The sequence below is a fragment of the Diabrotica virgifera genome, chromosome 9 (assembly GCF_917563875.1).
Source record: "Diabrotica virgifera virgifera chromosome 9, PGI_DIABVI_V3a".
Lineage (NCBI taxonomy): Eukaryota > Metazoa > Arthropoda > Insecta > Coleoptera > Chrysomelidae > Diabrotica > Diabrotica virgifera.
This window is the reverse complement of record NC_065451.1, coordinates 70,791,367-70,814,552: the sequence shown is the minus strand read 5'-3', so window position 1 is coordinate 70,814,552 and position 23,186 is coordinate 70,791,367.

The following is a 23,186-nucleotide window of genomic DNA, read 5'->3' as shown; positions in this document are numbered from 1 at the left end:
AAAAACGGTGGCAGTGTGAAGATTATTGTTCAGTGCTTGATAAACCTCATGTAGTACAGAAAAGATGGCATCAGTGGTGCATTTATTATTTAAAAAGCCGAACTGATTTTGTGATAAAATGTTGTTTTCAACTAGAAAGGACATAAGTCGGGCTTTTATGAGTCTCTCAATAATTTTGGAGAGTACCGGTAGTAGTGCAATAGGTCTATAATTGCAGGTATTAGATATTTCACCACCCTTATGAAGAGGAATAATGATGGCTGTCTTCAGGCACTCTGGAAATTTACCTTTCTCAAAGGAATCATTAATTAGTGAGATGAGGACTTCTAACACATTTTCTAGGAGATTAGAAAAAATTTTTATCGATAGACCATCAGTACTACAGGAGGATTTGCTTTTGATACTATTGATTGTTTGGATCAGTTCAGATTTATCGACTGGTTTTATAAAGAATGAATTCGAGACCTTTCTTGAATTAGGGAGATAAGCAATGGGATCTTGTTGTGGCAAAATAGTTGATGTAATATTTTTACTCACATTGACAAAGTATTCATTTAGATTTTCAGGGTCTGGAAGGGAAATTGTTTTAGAAGTGTGGGTTTTATTTCGAAGATCGTTTATTATGGACCAAGTTTCTTTTGCAACACTTTTTGAGCTTCCCAAACGGTTATGGTAGTAGTATTTTTTAGCTGATTTTATAAGTTTAAGATAGGTTGCCCTGTACTTGGTGATATATTCAGTGATAGAAACGTTGGTAGTAAATTTCCTGATATAGAGAAGAGAACGCATATTCTTGGAAGATATTCGGATACCTTTAGTAGTCCAGGGTTTGCGATGTTTTGGCTTAATTGCAATTAAAGGAAATGCTTTATTGAAGATACGGACAATCTTATCCAAAAAAGTACTGAAATTATTATCCACGTCCATAGCAGGAAAGCGCCACTCAGAGGTTAAGCATAAATTTTGGAAATTACGAAAGTTACGGGTGGAAAAAATCCTGCCTAAACGTCGGGTTTTCGAGGAGGGTTTGCTCAAGATATTAAACTTCGTATAAACTGCTTCATGGTCAGATAGTCCAGCATTAATAATTGTAGAGTGGACATCAAGGGGTGAAAAATCTGAGACAGTATAATCAATTATGGTAGATGAAATTTTTGTAATCCTTGTAGGAGAATCAACGTGCATTGTTAGACCATACGATTCAAATATGTTGACCAAGGATATTTGTGTAGCACTAGCAGCAGCATAATCAATGTTAAAGTCCCCGCATAAAATTTTTCTACTTTTATGGGGCAGGTCATCTAACAAATTTAGCAGGTTCTGAAAAAATAGTTCCACGGAAGAGTTAGGTGATCTATAAATGCAAATAATATAAAGATTAAGATTCTTATTGTAAATTAACGAAAACTCAAAGAAGGCATCACTTAGCAGAAAGTCATATTTTGTTACCGAAGAAAAATCATTGCTCGTAGATAGAATTAGGGTGCCTCCGTAAGCTGAGCTTGGACGATCATACCTAGCAATTGTGGTGTATTTTTCTACAAAAAAAGGCTCGTTGACTTCAAGCCAGTGCTCTGTAACCGCAACTACCGGGGGAAATCCTAATTCCTCTAGGAACAAAAATAATTCATCAGTTTTGTACCTTATAGAACGAATATTAATCAGAACCATGCTAAAGTTGTTATCACTAAAACAATTTGAGGATTCTAGTCCCTCTAAAAATGAATAACCATTTTCTCTTTACCGCGCTGAGCAGATGGGACGTGAATTGTAAATTGTAGAATTCCCTCATCTTCCTTAGTCTCAGCATCCGTATGGCTTGCAAATTGTAGAAGCCTCGGAGGTGTAACCAGAGAAGGTTCCCATTGTTTTCATTCTGGTGGGATGTAGAATAGCATTATGTTGTTTTATATGCCATTAGAGTGAAAACTTAGTCTTTTTAGAATTTGAGTCATTGTGTCAAAACGTTAAAGGTACTATTGGAAAGGAAATTTTTCAAAAATTTAAATAAACCATGGAAAAAGATAGTGGTTACCAGGTTCTTTCTGAAGTGGTTCAAGTACTAGCTGGGACATTTTCCGAACCACTTAATTTAGAATCTAGAACCAGTAAAATGCCCCAGTTACATCACTTGATGTCGAAAGAAGTTTTTCTATTTACATATATGTGTATTCAGATAGAAGCCATCAGTTTTTATTAGAAAATTTTGAACATCATTTGATAATCTATTGTTACCACAATTCAAAATAATATTTATATGTTAAAATAATTGTATTATGTTATGTATTTATAATATTGTAAGTATGTTTGTAAATAAAAAAATATTGTAAATATTTTTTATTACATGCATATTTTCTAGATAAATATGCATATTTTGCATAAAATACTGTATATTTTTGCATAAAATTCTGCATATTTATGCGCATATTTCATACTTTTTTATTTGCATATTTGCCTAAGTCTAGTTATGAGAAAGATAATGTTCCCCTACATAAAATTTAAAATGAACCTGATTTTGGTATGGCATAGACGCCATTCCCCACCGGCACCTTTAGGAACTGTGCACTGTACGTAACTTAAAAGATTTAGTAACTAACTTCATACTGTCTCAGAACCTATTGTTGTTTACAGAATAGGTTATGAGAGAGATAAGAGCTGACGTGCTGTATCCACAATATTTTCAGAATTCTGCTATACACCAACAACTCAACTTTCCATTCCATAAAACAAAGTCGAAAAAACGTAGCACCTTGTCAACCTAACTCTTAGCTCCAATCAAAAATGAATAACCATTTTCAATTTCGTTGTAACAAGAAACTACATCCGCATTATATTCTAGTTCCATCAGAAAGTGCAGCAAGCACCTCTAGCGGTTTCGAAACTTATTAGTCTCTCATCAGGGGGCATATATGCTGCTCTCTCTGACCCAATCAGGACAAACCTCGGCGTGAAGTTACGGATTGCAACGAACGAAATGGCAGAAATGCCTCAGCTGCAACTGCTACCACAAAAGTAAGTTTGTCATAAAAAAAAACATACAAACAACAACCCAATTTTGGGACCAAAGAAAGGGGGAAACGGGGAAAAGGAAGGGCATCCTTGCTTACAGTCTGTGGATAAATGAAGGTAAAGTGCTTCGGAAGCGATGTCGACCTTGCAGCGGCCATTCCGCTTTCGGAGCGCTGGATGACAGAGGAGGGTCTCGTTTAGCAGGTAGGCATTCGCCGTAGCCTCGGCGACGAGAGAGCGTTTTTAAAGTACCTCAGGAACTATCGCTGGGGCTACGAAGAATGAATCCTGCACTAAGGTCATTCAGGCGGAGTTCTGGACTGAGATGTCTTTTGAAGATTCCAGACCCCTCTCTTTAAAGATGAAAAAAAAATCCAAGGTATTTTACTTCCATTACTTGTTCATCTGATTAGTTCTTTACTGATTATTATTGATTTAGTTTTTTGAGATAAAATTGTCATTGCTTTTTTTGTTATTGTGTTACAACAGTGCACTAATCTTTGCGGATTATCTTCATTTTGGAGTATCAATATTACGTCGTCTGCCTAACTGAGTATTTTTACTCCTTTATGCCCCATTCTGTATCATTTTCTTTGTTAATAGGCCTTGGGCCCGCATATACAATTATTATTTATGACCACACCGTTGAAACTTTTTGTACTTGTTATTTTTGTGGAGTCGGACAAATTTTGAGCTTGGCGCATTATGGTAGTGGGGCGTTTGTCTGTCAAGCGGTGACGAAGTTGTCAATTTTATGCAAGAAAAAAATGTATTACCACATTGGTCATTCTATTTTAATCAATGGATTTTATCATATAAACAACGAAAACAATTTTGTCGGACAAAAATATTGAGGCATATGACGCGTCGGACACGCTAAATATGTCAAATTTATGAAAATAATAAATTTATTACCACATGGATAATTTTAACGGTATCTACCATAAAACATTTTTACAATAATGTGGTAACCTTGTCGGACAATTTTCACGGGGCATATGCGCAGTCGGACGCGCCGAAGATGTCAATTTCCTGAAATTTTTTTATTTACAACCATTTTTCCGACAACATTAGTAGGTTATAAGTAATTATATTCTTAATCAAAAAATCAAAGTGTCGGACAAAAATATTGGGGCAACTCGACAGTCGGACAAAAAATTTAATTTTTATTAGTAAAGTATACTTTCAAACTATGCTGGGTTCGTGCATCCCTTATCTTTACAACCATTTTTCCGACAAAAGTAGTAGGTTACAAGTAATTATATTCTTAAACAAAAAATGTAATTGTCTGACAAAAATGTTGGGGCAAACGAACAGAAAACTTAATCCTTTTAGGCTATCGACGAGGAGGTATTATCAAAAAAAAAATTTAAAACAGTGTTTCTCGGTTTCTTTTGAATCGATTTAGCTGAAAATTGGTACACACACTAAGTAAAGCATTTAAAAGGGTATGACGTAGATCGGAACCCAAAATTTTCTTAAAAAATTTTCCGAGAAGAGGGAAAATTTTAGAAAAATTGTGATCTGATAATTTGTGTATATACTCCTTGAACAACGACAAACATCGTTCTGTATTTTTTCTCGAATTAAAAAAAAATTTTTCAGCACATGTATCAGGTTATAAGTAGTTATATTCCAAATCAAAAAATCTAAGTGCCCGACATAAATAATAATAATAATAATAATAATATTAATAATAATGTTTATTTACTTCTCATTATGCTCTCATATATAACAATATTATAATAGAATAATTCAATACTATCATAATTACAAATTAATTTTAAGTTAAATATTTTCACATATAAATAAATAGTAAATAAACCAAAAGAAGAAATTCCCTGAAGAACCAGAGGTTGTGCTCAGGGATTACATTATTCAAATATTAAACATTAACAATACAAAAACGCATAACAAATATTAAAAATTAACAATACATAACTCATAACAACTCATAATGCATAACAAATATATTATATATTAGTAGTTATATTATAAATTTAATTAAAGATCGCATTCAAAAATTCAGTTCCAGTGTTCTTAATAAATTTTTTAAAAATGGATTTAATCATGTTGAATGAGTTTATTTTTCTCAAATATATTTTATAAATTTCGGGTAAATAATTAAATATTTTAGGAATATAGTATGTGAAATTATGTTTACCAATTGATTTAAAATTACTAATAATTTTTACATAGTCATGAAGTTTTCTTCTAGTGTCGTAATTATGATCTATTGATTTCAATATTTGTTTATTTTTGTATGTATGCAAAATTATGTTTAATAAATATAATTGTCTAATTTTAAAAACACCAGCTTGCTGATAAAGAAGTTCTGATGAATATAAGCGAGTTTTTTTTAACATTATTTTTAAAAATCTCCTTTGAAGTATTTCGAGTTTAATCAAATGTGAGGAATATGTTCCACCCCATGCTATAATGGCATATCTAAGACGTGATTCTATTAAGGAATAGTATACCATCTTTAAGAAAGATAAATCAAGAATGTTGCTGAGATATCTAAATCTGTATAGTATCATTCTTAGAGTTTTACATACCATATCAATATGTATATCCCATTTCAAGTGACAATCTATATAAACGCCTAAATATTTTATGTATTCTTTCCTATTTATTTTAATGTACGCCTTATTATAGTTTAGATTTAATTCCATGAATTCGGGTAAATTATTTTTATATATTGAAAATGGTATAAAGTAAGTTTTATCTGTATTAACTGTCAGTAGTTTCCTACTTAGCCAATCTAGAACCTTTACAGTTTCTGTTTCTGCCAAAGTTTTAAGTTCATTCCAAGAATTACTAGTGTAAAGTATAACTGTGTCGTCAGCAAAACAAATAATCTTTCCATTTATTTTCATTGCCGCTAGATCATTTATATATATTGAAAACAATTAAGGGCCTAAAACAGTACCTTGAGGCACACCATACTCAATGGTTCTTTCAGTACTAAGTTTGTTATTAATTTTGACAATTTGTAATCTATTTTTTAAATAACTTTGAAATAGTAAATATGGTATTCCTCTTATTCCAAGATCGCTCAAAGCACTTAATAACTGTTGATGACTAACAGTATCAAATGCTTTCGCTAAATCTAAAAATATTGCTAAAGTAGGAGAACCACTGTCCAGTGTGTCCAGCATCTTATATAAATAATCAGTAGCAGATGTTATAGCATCTGAAGTGGAATATCCTTTTTTAAAACCAAATTGGTTTGTAGAAAGCAGGTTAAACTTTTTAAGATATTGATTAACTCGTTCGGCTAATGCCTTTTCAAAGATTTTTGCAAGGCTGGTAATAAGTGATATTGGACGATAATTTTGCACTAATTTTTTATCACCCTTTTTAAATATAGGTATAATTACAGCTTTTTTAAAATTGTCAGGACATGTACCTTGTTCAAATATTATATTTATTAAATTAGTTATTGGATCAACAACATAATGGGAAATTATCTTTAACAGATCAGCAGAAATGTTATCTATGCCAGGAGATTTTTTTGGTTTTAAAGAATGAATAATACACTGAACTTCTGATTTTGTTACGGGTTTTAGAAAAAACGTACTATTACATGTAGTTTTTGGAGGATTAGGTGAAGATGGTATTTTAATATTTTTAGCAAGCTCAGACCCTACATTAGAAAAATAATCATTAAAAATATTGCAAATATTCTGACTATCAGTGATTACCTCATTATTTTGATTTAAAATGGAATTAATTTCATTTTTTGTTTGATTATTATCTAATTTTTTAATAGTGTTCCACAGACCTTTAGAACTGTTTTTATATTTTGTGATTTCTGAATGAAAGTAATTCTTTTTTGCCTCAATAATCAGTTTATTTAATTTATTTTTGTAAATTGTATATTCTTTTTTTAATCTTAGGTCATCTGTCTTGTTCATAAATTTTCTGTATAGTTCATTTTTTTTATTAACTGATTTTATTAAACCATCAGTCATCCAGATATTCCTCTTAATCTCACATCTTTTTTTCTTTATTTCTTTTGTATTTTTATTGATTAAAGAAATGAGTGTATCTGTAAAATTATTTAAGAAATCATTAGGGTTATTAGTATTAGAAAAGTAATCCCAATTGTGAAAACTAAGATCTTTTTTTAAATCATCATAATTAATTATTTTCCTAAATTTAGTTTTGTATTCAATTTTATTTTTTTCAAAAGAAAAACTTACAAATGTTGCTTTATGATCAGTCACAGAGAGATCCAGAACAGCTGATAAAGCATTATGGTTGATACAAAACTTACTTTTTATAAAAATGTGGTCTATACAACTACCATAATTCCCCTGTACTCTAGTATTTTTATTTATTATAGATAGAAAATTATGTTCACTCAATATGCTTAAATACTCAGAAGATTCTGGTGTCATGTTTTTGATATTAATATTAATATCGCCCAATAAAATATGATAATTACAAACTGAATTTTTAGTAATCTCTAAATATTTATCTAAATCACTACAAAAATGCTCTTCATCTGTTGATGGTGGTCTGTAAATCACTGTTATTATTGTATTTTTATTATTTTTACCTAATATAGTTATCTCTAATACTTTACATACACTAATGTTTACAATTTTCCACGTAAATTTTAAATTCTTTTTTAAATATACAACGACACCATCATTTTGATTTATATTTCCTTGATTATATAAAATATTATAATTATCTATTTGAAATAAAGATATATCAGGAATAATCCAAGTTTCTGTTAGACATATACAGTCAAAATCGAGTGTCATCTGTTGTATATTTAATCGTAGCTCATCTAGATTTTTATTAAGGCTTCTAATATTTTGATGTAAAATGGTAAAATTTTCATTATATTTATCTTTATAAAAATCTGTAGTTAATTTATTAAAATCTTCAATATGTTTAGGTTTATGAGTAATTATGGGAATATAGTTTACATCACGAATGTATGGATCCATACTATAACAAAAACTAAAAAAAAAAAAAAAAAATTTATAGTGAAAACCTGAAAAATAATATTTGTCTTACAAAATTTTAGAATTTATTATTTTGTTTCCTAGTATTAACTCTTTCTTTGGTACCTGAAAAAGAGTTTAGTCTTGATTTTGGCTTTTTTTCTTCCTCGTGTTTATCTTCGTTTTTGTTTTTTTGCAGTCTTAGTAATTCGTTATGTTCTATAATATTTTTCTTTTCTGATTTTTTATTTTTTCATTTACCTTTATTAATATCTGATTCTTTTGTTAGATTTTCAGTTATTTTCTTTTGTGATGAATTTTTGGGTGTAGTTATGGCAAATTGTGAGAGGTTGTCTTCGAAATTTTTTATAGAATTGATTATTGTTGGTGTTTCTGTTGCATTGTGTTTAGGTTTTTCTGATCCAATATCATCTTTATTTTCATTCTTTTCTATATTTTTCAAGTCTTTTGCCGAATATTTTTCATTATTTATGATTAAATGTTTACCACTAATTTTAGCATAAATTTTCTTTTCTCTTGCTAGTTTAAGATGTGTATTAAGAATTTTTTGATCTTGTCTATCCTCGTAGCATAGGTCGTGATTTATATAAATATTGGTATTGCGTAATTTACTACAGTTTTTTAGTATTAAATAGTGGGGCACATCCAAAGTCGGACAAAAAATTTAATTTTTATTAATAAACTATACTTTTAAATTATTCTGGGTTCGTGCATCCCTTATCTTTACAACCATTTTTCCGAAAAAAGTAGTAGGATACAAGTAATTATACTCTTAAACAAAAAATGTAATTGTCTGACAAAAATGTTGGGGCAAACGAACAGGAAACCTAATTCTTTTAGGCTATGGACGAGGAGGTATTATCCAAAAATATTTTAAAACAGTTTTTCTCGGTTATTTTTGAATCGATTTAGCTGAATATTGGTACACACACTAAGTAAAACATTTAAAAGGGTATGACGTAGAGCTGTACCCAAAATTTTTCCAAAAAAATTTCGGACAAGAGGGAAAATTTTAGAAAAATTGTGATCTGATATTTGCGTAAATACTCCTTGAACAACGACAAACATCGTTCTGTAGTTTTTTTTTCCAATTAAAAACAATTTCCGACACAAGTATCAGGTTATAAGTAGTTATATTCTAAATCAAAAAATCATAGTGTCGGACAAAAATATTGGGGCAACTCGACAGTCGGACAAAAAATTTAATTTTTATTAGTAAAGTATACTTTCAAATTATGCTGGGTTCGTGCATCCCTTATCTTTACAACCATTCTTCCGACAAAAGTAGTAGGTTACAAGTAATTATATTCTTAAACAAAAAATGTAATTGTCTGACAAAAATGTTGGGGCAAACGAACAGAAAACTTAATTCTTTTAGGCTATCAACGAGGAGGTATTATCAAAAAAAAAAATTTAAAACAGTGTTTCTTGGTTACTTTTGAATCGATTTAGCTGAAAATTGGTACACACGCTAAGTAAAGCATTTAAAAGGGTATGACGTAGATCGGAACCCAAAATTTTCTTAAAAAATTTTCCGACAAGAGGGAAAATTTTAGAAAAATTGTGATCTGATAATTTGTGTACATACTCCTTGAACAACGACAAACATCGTTCTGTATTTTTTCCTCGAATTAAAAAAAATTTTTCAGCACATGTATCAGGTTATAAGTAGTTATATTCCAAATCAAAAAATCTAAGTGTCCGACAAAAATATTGGGGCAAATCCAAAGTCAGACAAAAAATTTAATTTTTATTGATAAACTATACTTTTAAATTATGCTGGGTTCGTGTATCCCTTATTTTTACAACCATTTTTCCGACAAAGGTAGTAAGCTACAAGTAGTTATATTCTTAAACAAAAAATGTAATTGTTTGACAAAAATCTTGGGGCAAACGAACAGAAAACTTAATTCTTTTAGGCTATCGACGAGAAAGTAATATCAAAAAATTTTAAAAGAGTTATCTCGGTTATTTTTGAATGGATTTAGCTCAAAATTGGTACACACACTAAGTAAAATATTTAAAAGGGTATGACGTAGAGCTGTACCCAAAATTTTCTTAAAAAATTTTCCGACAAGAGGGAAAATTTTAGAAAAATTGTGATCTGATATTTGCTTACATACTCCTTGAACAACGACAAACATCGTTCTGTAGTTTTTTTTGTCAATTAAAAAAAATTGCCGACACAAGTATCAGGTTATAAGTAGTTATATTCCAAATCAAAAAATCTAAGTGTCCGACAAAAATATTGGGTCAAATCCAAAGTCGGACAAAAAATTTAATTTTTATTAATAGACTGTCTTTTAAAAAATACTGGGTTCGTGCAACCCTTACCTTTAAAACCATTTTTCCGACAACATTAGTAGGTTATAAGTAATTATATTCTTAATCAAAAAATCAAAGTGTCGGACAAAAATATTGGGGCAACTCGACAGTCGGACAAAAAATTTAATTTTTATTAGTAAAGTATACTTTCAAATTATGCTGGGTTCGTGCATCCCTTATCTTTACAACCATTCTTCCGACAAAAGTAGTAGGTTACAAGTAATTATATTCTTAAACAAAAAATGTAATTGTCTGACAAAAATGTTGGGGCAAACGAACAGAAAACTTATTTCTTTTAGGCTATCGACGAGGAGGTATTATCAAAAAAAAATTTAAAACAGTGTTTCTCGGTTACTTTTGAATCGATTTAGCTAAAAATTAGTACACACGCTAAGTAAAGCATTTAAAAGGGTATGACGTAGATCGGAACCCAAAATTTTCTTAAAAAATTTTCCGACAAGAGGGAAAATTTTAGAAAAATTGTGATCTGATAATTTGTGTACATACTCCTTGAACAACGACAAACATCGTTCTGTATTTTTTTCTCGAATTAAAAAAAATGTCAGCACATGTATCAGGTTATAAGTAGTTATATTCCAAATCAAAAAATCTAAGTGCCCGACATAAATAGTGGGGCACATCCAAAGTCGGACAAAAAATTTAATTTTTATTAATAAACTATACTTTTAAACTATTCTGGGTTCGTGCATCCCTTATCTTTACAACCATTTTTCCGACAAAAGTAGTAGGATACAAGTAATTATACTCTTAAACAAAAAATTTAATTGTCTGACAAAAATGTTGGGGCAAACGAACAGGAAACTTAATTCTTTTAGGCTATGGACGAGGAGGTATTATCCAAAAATATTTTAAAACAGTTTTTCTTGGTTATTTTTGAATCGATTTAGCTGAAAATTGGTACACACACTAAGTAAAACATTTAAAAGGGTATGCCGTAGAGCTGTACCCAAAATTTTGCCAAAAAAATTTCGGACAAGAGGGAAAATTTTAGAAAAATTGTGATCTGATATTTGCGTACATACTCCTTGAATCGTTATGTAGTTTTTTTTCCTCGAAATAAAAAAAAATTTCCGACACAAGTATTAGGTTATAAGTAGTTATATTCCAAATCAAAAAATCTAAGTGTCCGACAAAAATATTGGGGCAAATCCAAAGTCAGACAAAAAATTTAATTTTTATTGATAAACTATACTTTTAAATTATGCTGGGTTCGTGTATCCCTTATCTTTACAACCATTTTTCCGACAAAGGTAGTAAGTTACAAGTAATTATATTCTTAAACAAAAAATGTAATTGTTTGACAAAAATCTTGGGGCAAACGAACAGAAAACTTACTAACTTACTACTTTGTAACTTACTATTTTGTCGGAAAAATGGTTGTAAATATAAGCGATGCACGAACCCAGCATGATTTAAAAGTATAGTTTATTAAAGTTAGTAATGAAACACAGACTTACTCAAATCATTTATTATAGTTATTAATATTTATTATAGTTTATTAATAAACATTAAATTTTTTATCCGACTTTGGATTTGCCCCAATATTTTTGTCGGACAATTAAATTTTTTGTTTAAGAGTATAATTACTTGTATCCTACTACTTTTGTCGGAAAAATGGTTGTAAAGATAAGGGATGCACGAACCCAGAATAGTTTAAAAGTATAGTTTATTAATAAAAATTAAATTTTTTGTCCGACTTTGGATGTGCCCCACTATTTAGGTCGGGCACTTACATTTTTTGATTTGGAATATAACTACTTATAACCTGCAAAAATATATGTGCTGAAAATTTTTTTTTTAATTCGAGAAAAAAATACAGAACGATGTTTGTCGTTGTTCAAGGAGTATGTACAAAAATTATCAGATCACAATTTTTCTAAAATTTTCCTCCTTGTCGGAAAATTTTTTAAGAAAATTTTGGGTTCCGATCTACGTCATACCCTTTTAAATGCTTTACTTAGCGTGTGTACCAATTTTCAGCTAAATCGATTCAAAAGTAACCGAGAAACACTGTTTTAAATTTTTTTTTTGATAATACCTCCTCGTCGATAGCCTAAAAGAATTAAGTTTTCTGTTCGTTTGCCCCAACATTTTTGTCAGACAATTACATTTTTTGTTTAAGAATATAATTACTTGTAACCTACTACATTTGTCGGAAAAATGGTTGTAAAGATAAGGGATGCACGAACCCAGCATAATTTGAAAGTATACTTTACTAATAAAAATTAAATTTTTTGTCCGACTGTCGAGTTGCCCCAATATTTTTGTCCGACAGTTTGATTTTTTGATTAAGAATATAATTATTTATAATCTACTAATGTTGTCGGAAAAATGGTTTTAAAGGTAAGGGTTGCACGAACCCAGTATTGTTTAAAAGACAGTTTATTAATAAAAATTAAATTTTTTGTCCGACTTTGGATTTGACCCAATATTTTTGTCGGACACTTAGATTTTTTGATTTAGAATATAACTACTTATAACCTGATACTTGTGTCGGAAATTTTTTTTAATTGGAAAAAAAAAACTACAGAACGATGTTTGTCGTTGTTCAAGGAGTATGTAAGCAAATATCAGATCACAATTTTGCAAAAAATTATATTGCCTCGCAGACTTAAAATGCGTTTATCTCGAAAACGGTTGAGTTTAACGAGATGAATATACTAACCTTTTTTAAGTATAAATGTTAAGAGAATAAAAGTGTTGATTCAAAAGGTATGTATAGTGAGAAATAAAACAATTGATCCTATTAAATGAGCGCTGACAGGCGTATGTGGCGCCCTCTGGATAATATATCATTTTTGGTGGCAAATTTAGATTTATTGTCCCGAAAAACCCCTGCTTACCGAATTTCGTGTTATTATCCCATGCCTGTTAGGAAATATTCAAGAATAAATAAAATAAAAGTTTAACTTTATCACCTTGTATTTCGGTTATTATCAACTTTCGTACTAAGGTAAGTTAGCTTATATCGACCTATTTTAACCTCAGGAATCTAAGGTTAAGCTATGACCCATTATTTACCAAACACCCTGTATATGTACACTCTGGACCAAAATTAATCAACCACCTTAAAAATGGGTTATTTTTGATGGTTTGTATTTTATAAACCTCTTGTCCGATTTAAGTGATTTTTTCGTAACATTAGCGCCTTATTCTTTAGCAATATCCCTGTAGTAATATTGTCGGTACACACATAATTTTTATTGCAAAGCTAGTGTATGAATCAAACTGTGTTTTTTCTCAAAGTTCGCATCACCCCGTGGAATATTCTAGCATCTATAAAATACTAAAATTAAAACCGAACTATAGCCTCATTCCTTCTCAACATTCAGTTTTTTCATTCATTCGTTTATGTTGGATAATAAAAAAGTTAAGGACTTTAAAAACTAGCCATGTTTTTCATAGACAAAGTGTGTTTTTAAATAAGTATGTCAATAAGGAGTAATTGTGCATGACAAAACAAAGTCAGTTTGCTTTACGAGAAAAACGTATGTCCACAAATGCATCGTTTCCGAGATAGGGGGTGTTGAAGTTTTTCTGACAAACTGACGATTTATTTATTGCTTTAAAACCAGTTGAGATATGCAAATGAAATTTGGTGGGTTTTAAGAGGTAGTTATTGCACATTTTTTAACTACAGTTAAGAATTTAATATTCACCATTGGCGCGCATACGGGTAATATGAGCCGAAAAATACGTAATTTAATATGAGGTCAAAAATGTATAAAAATTAATTTTTTTTAAATTGTACCAAAACGCCCCATTATTTTTGTCTGAAAAGTGGGTCCAATATGCATTACACATGTAAAAAAACAGTACAAAATAAAAATAACATCTGTGGTAATAAATAAAAAATTTTCAGGAAATTGACATCTTCGGCGCGTCCGACTGCGCATATGCCCCGTGAAAATTGTCCGACAAGGTTACCACATTATTGTAAAAAGGTTTTATGGTAGATACCGTTAAAATTATCCATGTGGTAATAAATTTATTATTTTCATAAATTTTAAGTTATTTTTTGGGTGTAACTACAATGATATTATGCTAAAAATGATGGTGTATCGCATATTTAAAATGCGTTTATCTCGAAAACGGTTGAGTTTAGGAAGATGAAAGAAGTATACCTTTTTTAAGTAAAACTAATAGGAAAATAAAAATTTTAATGTCAAAATTATACAGAGTGAGGGATAAAAAAATTGAACGTAATAAATGAGTGCTGAAAGGCATATGTGTCGCCCTCTGGGCAATGCATAATTTTTGGTAAGGAATTTAGATTTCTCGACTCAAGAAACCCCCAGATAAAAAATTTCATGTTGTTATCTCATACCTATCAGGAAATATTCAATAATAAATAAAAAAAAAGTTTGATTTTGACACCCTGTATCTCGGCTATTATAAACTTTGTACTAAGGTAAGTTAGCTTAAATCGGCCTATTTTAACCTCAGGAACCTGAGGTTAAGCTATGGCCCATTCTTTACCAAACACCCTGTATGCATAAAAATTACTTTTTCTTTTAATTGTACCAAAACGCCCCATTATTTTTGTCCGACAAGTGATCCAATATGCGTTACACATGTAAAAGAACAGTACAAAATAAAAATGACATCTGTGGTAATAAATAAAAAATTTTCAGGAAATTGACATATTCGGCGCGTCCGACTGCGCATATGCCCCGTGAAAATTGTCCGACAAGGTTACCACATTATTGTAAAAAGGTTTTATGATAGATACCGTTAAAATTATCGATGTGGTAATAAATTTATTATTTTCATAAATTTGACATATTTAGCGTGTCCGACGCGTCATATGCCCCAATATTTTTGTCCGACAAAATTGTTTTCGTTGTTTATATGATAAAATCCATTGATTAAAATAGAATGACCAATGTGGTAATAAATTTTTTTCTTGCATAAAATTGACAACTTCGTCACCGCTTGACAGACAAACGCCCCACTACCATAATGCGCCAAGCTCAAAATTTGTCCGACTCCACCCAAATAACAAGTACAAAAAGTTTCAACGGTGTGGTCATAAATAATAATTGTATATGCGGGCCCAAGGCCTATAACTTTTTACATGATTTCATTCATTACTAAATTGAACAGCATAGGGTTCAATGAGTCTTACTCTGCTGCCTTTGTCTCTAGTTTCTGTAAGTTGCCCATTTATTCTGACTCCCATTTTGTTGTTTTGGTAGAAACAGGATTAAATTCAGTGTTGGCTAAAGTAAGTATTTACAACATATTTGTAAGTATTTTAATTTTTTAGTCTTGTTGCAAATATTGACAACGCCCATTTTCGTGTAGTATAGATGTTTTTGGTAAGTTTCACATACCCTATTCGTAAAATTACGTTTAAGAATCCTAATGGAGTAAGGGCACATGCCATAAATGTATTTTGTACACTTTTCATATCTAGTGAATTTATCGTATCTGTTAGCTAATCTTAACCGCTATGCGGTGCAGTTATCACATTTTTGCACAGCAAAGATTAGCTTAAACGTGCAAGCTCAGTGTATATAACTCATTTTTTACTAGTAAAGATAATAGAAACTTTTTTATCACACGGAAACTTTAATAAAACTACTAATCCTTGAAACTGTTATTAAAACTAAACTAAAATTTCCCCGGCGGAAAACTTTGTCCCGGACTAACAGAGTTGACTCGCTACTTTAAACCTTTAATCTCATTTCGAAGTCTGTCCGCTCCTAAAATTCACTTTGATATTTTCTTCAGAACAAATTAGTTACTTCTTAAGGCGACAGTATAATTTAATAGCCGTTTTTAATTAGGATAACTAATGAAAAAATGTTTCGTTGGTACTTTGCGAGATGTTTCCCAATAAAATAACGAACCAGAATAATAAGAGAGGTGTTTCGGTTTTTATGTCTCAAGAATTTTAATTGTAATTTGAGAAATAAGGAAAGAATATTTCAACCAATGAGGATTTTTAAAATGTTTTATACAGTTTTTGATTTTGGACGAAGATTAACAATACATCAGGATGGCAATTTTACTACCATTTAAATTATAATTCGAAGGATCACCCACTAATATGGGAATAAAAGAGTTAGTAGGGGAGCGAAGTATGCTAAATGTGCAGTCACTCGAGCGCTTTGGGGGCCTATTGGGTTGTGAAGAGTAGGTCCTAAAACCAAAAAAAGTTTAGTAAAGTTTTCCATTTTAGTAGGGATTTTCCATTTTTATTTTAATTTTCAATTTCCAACAATCGTTTTTTTCGGATATTAGCGCCATCTGTCCATAAATTGAAAAAATGTTTTGAATAAAAGTTGCTAAATTTTACGTAAAGAATCCAAATCTGGAATAAAAATTTGGAACTCCTATTTAAGATTTTAAAGTAACCCCCACTCCACCTCCGTGGGGGGTCGTGTTTGGTACCATTCGATAGATTTTCCAAAAATATTGACTCAGTGTATTTTGCATTTTTATGACCTAATGTTTATTTTGCGAAATATCGCGGGATTTGTATTTAAAATTTTAAATTTACACCCCACCCCTCTCCGTGGGGGTTCATGTTCGGTATCATTCGATAGATTTTTGAAAAATATTGAACAGGTATTTTTTAGTTTTTCGATCTAACGTTCATTTCGCGAATTATTCGCTTTTTCTTTTGTGAAACTTTTTAACTCAACCATTTCCTAAGCCAAGCCGCACACCAAAGAAACATGAAACAAAAAACATGAAACATGAAACGAAAAACATGTTTCATGAAAAGAAAACACTGCTAAAAACATCTCAAAGTCCGCCTACTAATGAAACGAGTGTGATTCATGCTCATGACACATTTTTATTTTCGGAGAGTCTCATAAATGGCCGGATATATATTTTTTTAGCAGTGGTTTATTTCCATGAAACGTAATTTACGTTTCATGTTTCTTTGATATGTGGCCGGGCTTACGCCCCGCTCAAATCGTCAGATTTTTGAAATATACACTGTTTTGATTTTTTTTCGGGCCCCCTTAACGAACTCCCCTGTGTTAAGAGCTAATATATGGTAGAGGTACATCTGCAGGGCACCAGGTTTCTCCCCATATGATAATCTGACGCGCTCGAGTAACTGCAATATCCCCGCTTGGGCTCCCCTACCAATAAAACCATTAACAAATAATATGTTGTTGGGACACTAGCTATACTGAGTTGTTGTTGGTTACCATGTATAGTTTAGTTGTACGATTACTACATTGTTTTTCAAGTTGTTAAATAAAAATCATTAAAGTCAAAATTTACGTTTCCCTTTCTTTATAAAATACTACAATAAAACACAAAAATTACATTATTGGCATCCCTGGTTCATTGAAGAAACATGCATAACTTAAATCTAGAGAGGGAAGCAATAGAAGGACCGCTGAAAAAAGTTTTCAAAGAAATTGAAGAGATAAATCTCAGTGACAAGAAGACAATACAAAGACTCCTGCAACAAGTTGATGATAAAGCAGAGCGAGTAGAACCTCAAATGGTCCCTTCATATCGATTCGTTAAGTAAGAAACTCGCCTCAGCTTGCTATGCAATAAGATCTGTCTCAAGGGAACTCAATTTAGCATCTTCTAAAATAACATATTTTTCTTTGTTCGAGTCTTATCTTCGATATGGTCTTCCTTTTTGAGGTTCTAGTACAGCTGCTCAATTTGATGTTATTTTTAAATTGCAAAAAAGACCAATAAGATATCTGTTTAGCCTTAGAAGATCTACACATTGCAGAAGTTACTTCAGAAATCAAGGAATTTTAACACTTCCATCTTTATATATTCTAGAAACGGTTTTTTTAATTCGTAAACACCTTCATGTCTTTCCAGCAAGGCCAAATCATATTTACTCCACCAGAAATTCAATCTTTGATATTTATTTACCGATCCCATCCACTGAGTTAGTAAAGAAATCTATATTATATCCCGCAAAAAAACTTTACAACCATCTACCTTTACAAATTAAATCTGCAACATCTTTCCCAAAGTTCCGTAAAATGACAAAAGCCTATCTATCTAAAAGACCATATTATTCAATAGAAGAATTTCTTAATGAATAACTAAGAAAATTGAGTTTCATACGCAGTAGCCCTAACTTTCAATTCCTAATGTTGTATTTTATTTGTTGAAAGTATGTTCAATTTGCAATTTATATAAATTTTGCAATTAATTTTTTTTGTCTTTGGTTTTATATGATATTTACTGTATATTGACGATTTATCTAATTTTAGTAAATTGTAGCTGTTATTTGTTATTTGTTGTTGATATTATTTTTCTTTTGACTGTATGTAAGCTTTGTCCATAACATTGTAAAAATTTTCAGTGACAATAAGGCATATTTCTATTCTATTTTATTCTAGTATTTCTTCTGTACAACAACATAAAAGACATTCTATTTGCAGAAGAAACCATCATGGAAGCTATAAACAAGAAATTAAATGATGAAGAAAACTTTCGTGATGGGCTAGGAAAATTTAGAATAGAATGCAAATGTTTGATCAAAAATTTAAAAATATTGAAAGATCAAGAAAAAACAGGTGCAAGAAGGGAAAAACCTATCAAGAATTTCATCTGTCAAAAATTAAAATTAAGAAATTTGATGAAAATGCCAAAAACTGGATAAATTTTTAGGGCCAGTTTAGAGAAATCGATGAAGACGCAGACCTTCCAAATGAAGACAAGTTAAAATACCGGATCCAATCAACACAAGATGGCACGTCAGCCAGAAGCTTTGTCAAAAGCTTCCCACCTTGCGCTGAAAATTATAAAATAGCCATTGACCTAGTTGTACCCTGGAGTATTTTCCAGAGCTTGGAATCGATTACTAGTAGCGGTTGGTTGATTCAGCCAGCAATCTTTTAATGTTGTTTGTTATGTAATTATATTTTGTGGACTATCATTCATCATTTCTTGATCTTTTCTTGTACTGTATTGTTGTCCATTATTTGTCCTATTGTCCTAATATTCCACTTAATAAATTACAAAATCCGTTTTTAAAGCCTTTTTGCAAACATATTGCAAACATACTATGCCTGACGAAAGCACTTTAAGAAAAAATTGTGTTACTGATGTTTATGTGAACATGAGTAAGAAATTAGGCAAACTATAAATAACAATTATATATATTTTATAGTACATGAAACGACGGATTCATGTGGCCGCTATATGGCAAATATATGGTTGTTTAAATGAGAGCGCCCCTGGTAAATCATATTTGATTGCTTGTAAATAGCTTGACAAAGTTAACCATGTAACAAAGGTTAGGTTTATAAATGATGCTTTACAACTAAAAGTTTTATATCCCGATTTAATTCATGTGACGTGTTTGGCGCATGGTTTAAACAGAGTGGCGGAAGAAATTCGAAATTCATTTGATACAGTTAAAAGTTTAATTAGCAACGTGAAGAAAATATTTTTAAAATCGCCTTTAAGAATTCAGATATATAAAGAAATATTACCAAATACTACTTTGCCACCGGAGCCTATATCCACAAGATGGGGAACATGGTTAAAAGCTGCCTCTTTTTATGTGGAACATTTTATCCCTATAAAAGAACTAATTTTAAGTTTTGAAGAAACAAATAATATTGGTGCGATTTCAAAATGCAAATCAATTTTAGAAACCAGGTCAATGCACAATGAGCTTTGTTTTATTAAATCGAATTATGAATTTGTTTATGAACCATCCTCAATCTTTAAGCTGAATCGCTTCCACTAAAAGAGTCTCTTAATTTAATTCAGACATTTAAGGAAAACGTTGAGAAAGTTTCTGGAAAAATTGGACAATCAATAAATAAAAAATTTATTGAAACTTTACAGAAAAATAGTGATCTAAAATTATTACAGGAAGCAAACCATATTCTTTGTGGCGATTTTTGATGTTAATACCAATTTAAATGCGGAGATTGTTAAAGTTTTAAAATTTGCACCAATCACATCAGTTGATGTTGAACGAAGCTTTTCAACATACAAATTTTGTATTTAATTACTACTAACGGATAGGCGACATAATTTTACTATTGAAAATATTGAAAAACATTTGATTTGTGAATTGTTTTCACAAGAAGGAATAAAATGTAGAAACGTAAGTAATAGTAATAGGTACTAGATAGGTATACATTCGTATATTTAGGTTAATTTTGTCAATATAATAGATGTACTTACCGTTATTTAATAAACCTTTTATACATTTTAATGCATATTTTCTTGTTACTTTAAAATGTTTTTCAAATATTCCACATATTTGGAAAATATTTTAAAGTTTTAGGGAATATTTTCAACATATTCTACTCATATTTCAGACATAAATATGCACATATTTCAGTTAAAACATTATCCGGTCTTTAGTAATAAGCAATGTAATAAATTATAATTCGAAGGACCATCAACTAATATGGGAATAAAAGAATAAAACCTTTAACCAATAAAATGTTGTTGGGACACTAGATATACTGTGTTGTCGTTTTATAGTTTATGTGTACAATTACTACATTGTCTTTCAAGTTGTCAAATAAAAATCATAAAGGTCACAATTTACGTTCCATTTTCTTATAGTAGGGGAGTAAAGTATGCTAAATGTGCAGTCACTCGAGCGTTATGGGGACCAATTGGGTTGTGATTATTAGGTCCTAAAATCAAAAAAAGTTAAGTAAAATTTTCCATTTTAGCGGGCGCTTGTCATTTTTTAATTTAATTTTCCATTTCCAACAATCGTTTTTCCGATTATAGCGCCATCTATCCATAATTCGAAAAAATGTCTCGAATAAAAGTTGCTCATTTTTACGTAAAGAATCCAAATCTACAATAAAAATTTGGGGGTCCCATTTAAGATTTTAAAGTAACCCCCACCCCGCCCCCATGGGAGGTCGTGTTTGGTACCATTCGATAGATTTTTCAAAAACATTTTGAAAGTGCATTTTGCAGTTTTTCGATCTGATGTTCATTTTGCGAAATATCGCGGGGTTTGTATTTAAAATTTTAAATTTACCCCCACCCCTCTCCGTGTGGGGTCATGTTTAGTACCATTCGATAGATTTTTGAAAAATATTGAAGACTTATTTTTTAGTTTTTCGATCTGACGTTCATTTCGCGAGATATTCGCTTTTCTTTTATGAAATTTTGACTCACCCATTTCCTTACGCTCCGCTCAAATCGTCAAATTTTTGAAATATACACTCTCTTGCATGTACTTAACTTACCTTATCTTAATCTTACAATTTCGAGTATTTTTAACCATAGATATTTTTTTTCGGGCCCCCCTTAACGAACCTCCCTGTGTTAAGAGCCAATACATGGTAGAGGTACATCTGCAGGGTACCAGGTATCTCCCATATGCTAATCTGACGCGCTCGAGTAACTGCAAAAATCCCCGCTTGGGCTCCCCTACCATTAATAAAATAATACAATAAAACACAAAAATTACATTATTGGCATCCCTGGTTCATTGAAGAAACATGTATAACCTACATCTAGAGAGGGAAGCAATAAAGGGACCGCTGAAAAAAGTTTTCAAAAAAATTGAATAGATGAACCTCAGTGGCGAGAAGACAATACAAGGACTCCTGAAACAAGTTGATGATAAAGCAGAGCGAGTATTTCTTCTAGACAGCAATATAAAAGACATTCTATTTGCAGAAGAAACCATCATGGAAGCTATAAACAAGGAATTAAATGATGAAGAAAACTTTCTTGATGAGCTAGGAAAATTTAGAATAGAATGTAAATATTTGATCAAAAAGTTAAAATCATTGAAAGATCAAGAAAAAACAGGTGCAAGAAGAGAAAAAGCTGTCAAAAATTTTCATTTGCCAAAAATTAAAATTAAGAAATTTGATGGAAACGTCAAAAACTGGATAAATTTTTGGGGCTAGTTTAGAAGTCCATATTTATATTCCAATTCTTAAATATTAAGCCTTAAATCGCAATATTTAATTTTCAATGAACATTTATAGTTGTGATCGCCAGATATCCATGTGAACCAACACGAAAAGCTATGTGACGTCACGCTGCTCCTTTCAGGAAATGAGAATAACGAACTGTCAACACTGGAAGTGAAGCAACTGTTTGTATTTAAAAACATTGTGTTTTGAAGGTTAGGTAGATTTCGTTCGTGTATATTTCTTTTTATCTGTGCTTTAATAATATTTATAATAATAATCGAAGCAAGTTAGTGCAAGTAGGTGCAAGTAGGTAAGTAGGAGCAAGTAGGTGCGCTGTTACAAATTGTGAACATTGAAGTCCTACCCAATTACGTCGTAGAAGCTCACACATTAAAATATTTGCATATGCTCATCTACTGTGCAGCAACAGCAATTGCTAATGTAATGGGCATTAAGATCAGAACACGACGGGGCAATAATAACGGAAGAACTAGTAACAGAATTGCACCTTGCGCCAGAAATAACAGAATTGCACCAGAAATATTTACGAGGAATACCGAGTAGGAAAGTCATTAGGAGAGCTGAAGAAATAATGCGGAGCACTGCAAGACACTCGAGATATGATCCAGAAAATAACACAATCCAACAGTGTCTGGATATAAAACAAAAATTTTCCGTCTATTTAGGGCGACTAAGGAGGTACAAAGTTAGTAACAACCGAAAATGTGACAATGCACTTTTTGAAAATTCCGAGAAGACGTTCTACCGAAAACTCAATTTCACCGTAGAAAGTGTCGACAAGTCTTACCCAAGCCAAGAAGAAATTCGTGAGTTTTGGGGAAATCAACTTTCCACACCAGCTGCTTTCAACAACAATGCTGGCTGGATAGAAGATACGACGCACAACTGTCACCACTACGTTACTGCTAACTACGAACCATTCACGACTGAAGAGGTCTCAAATGTCATCAAAGAGCTTCAT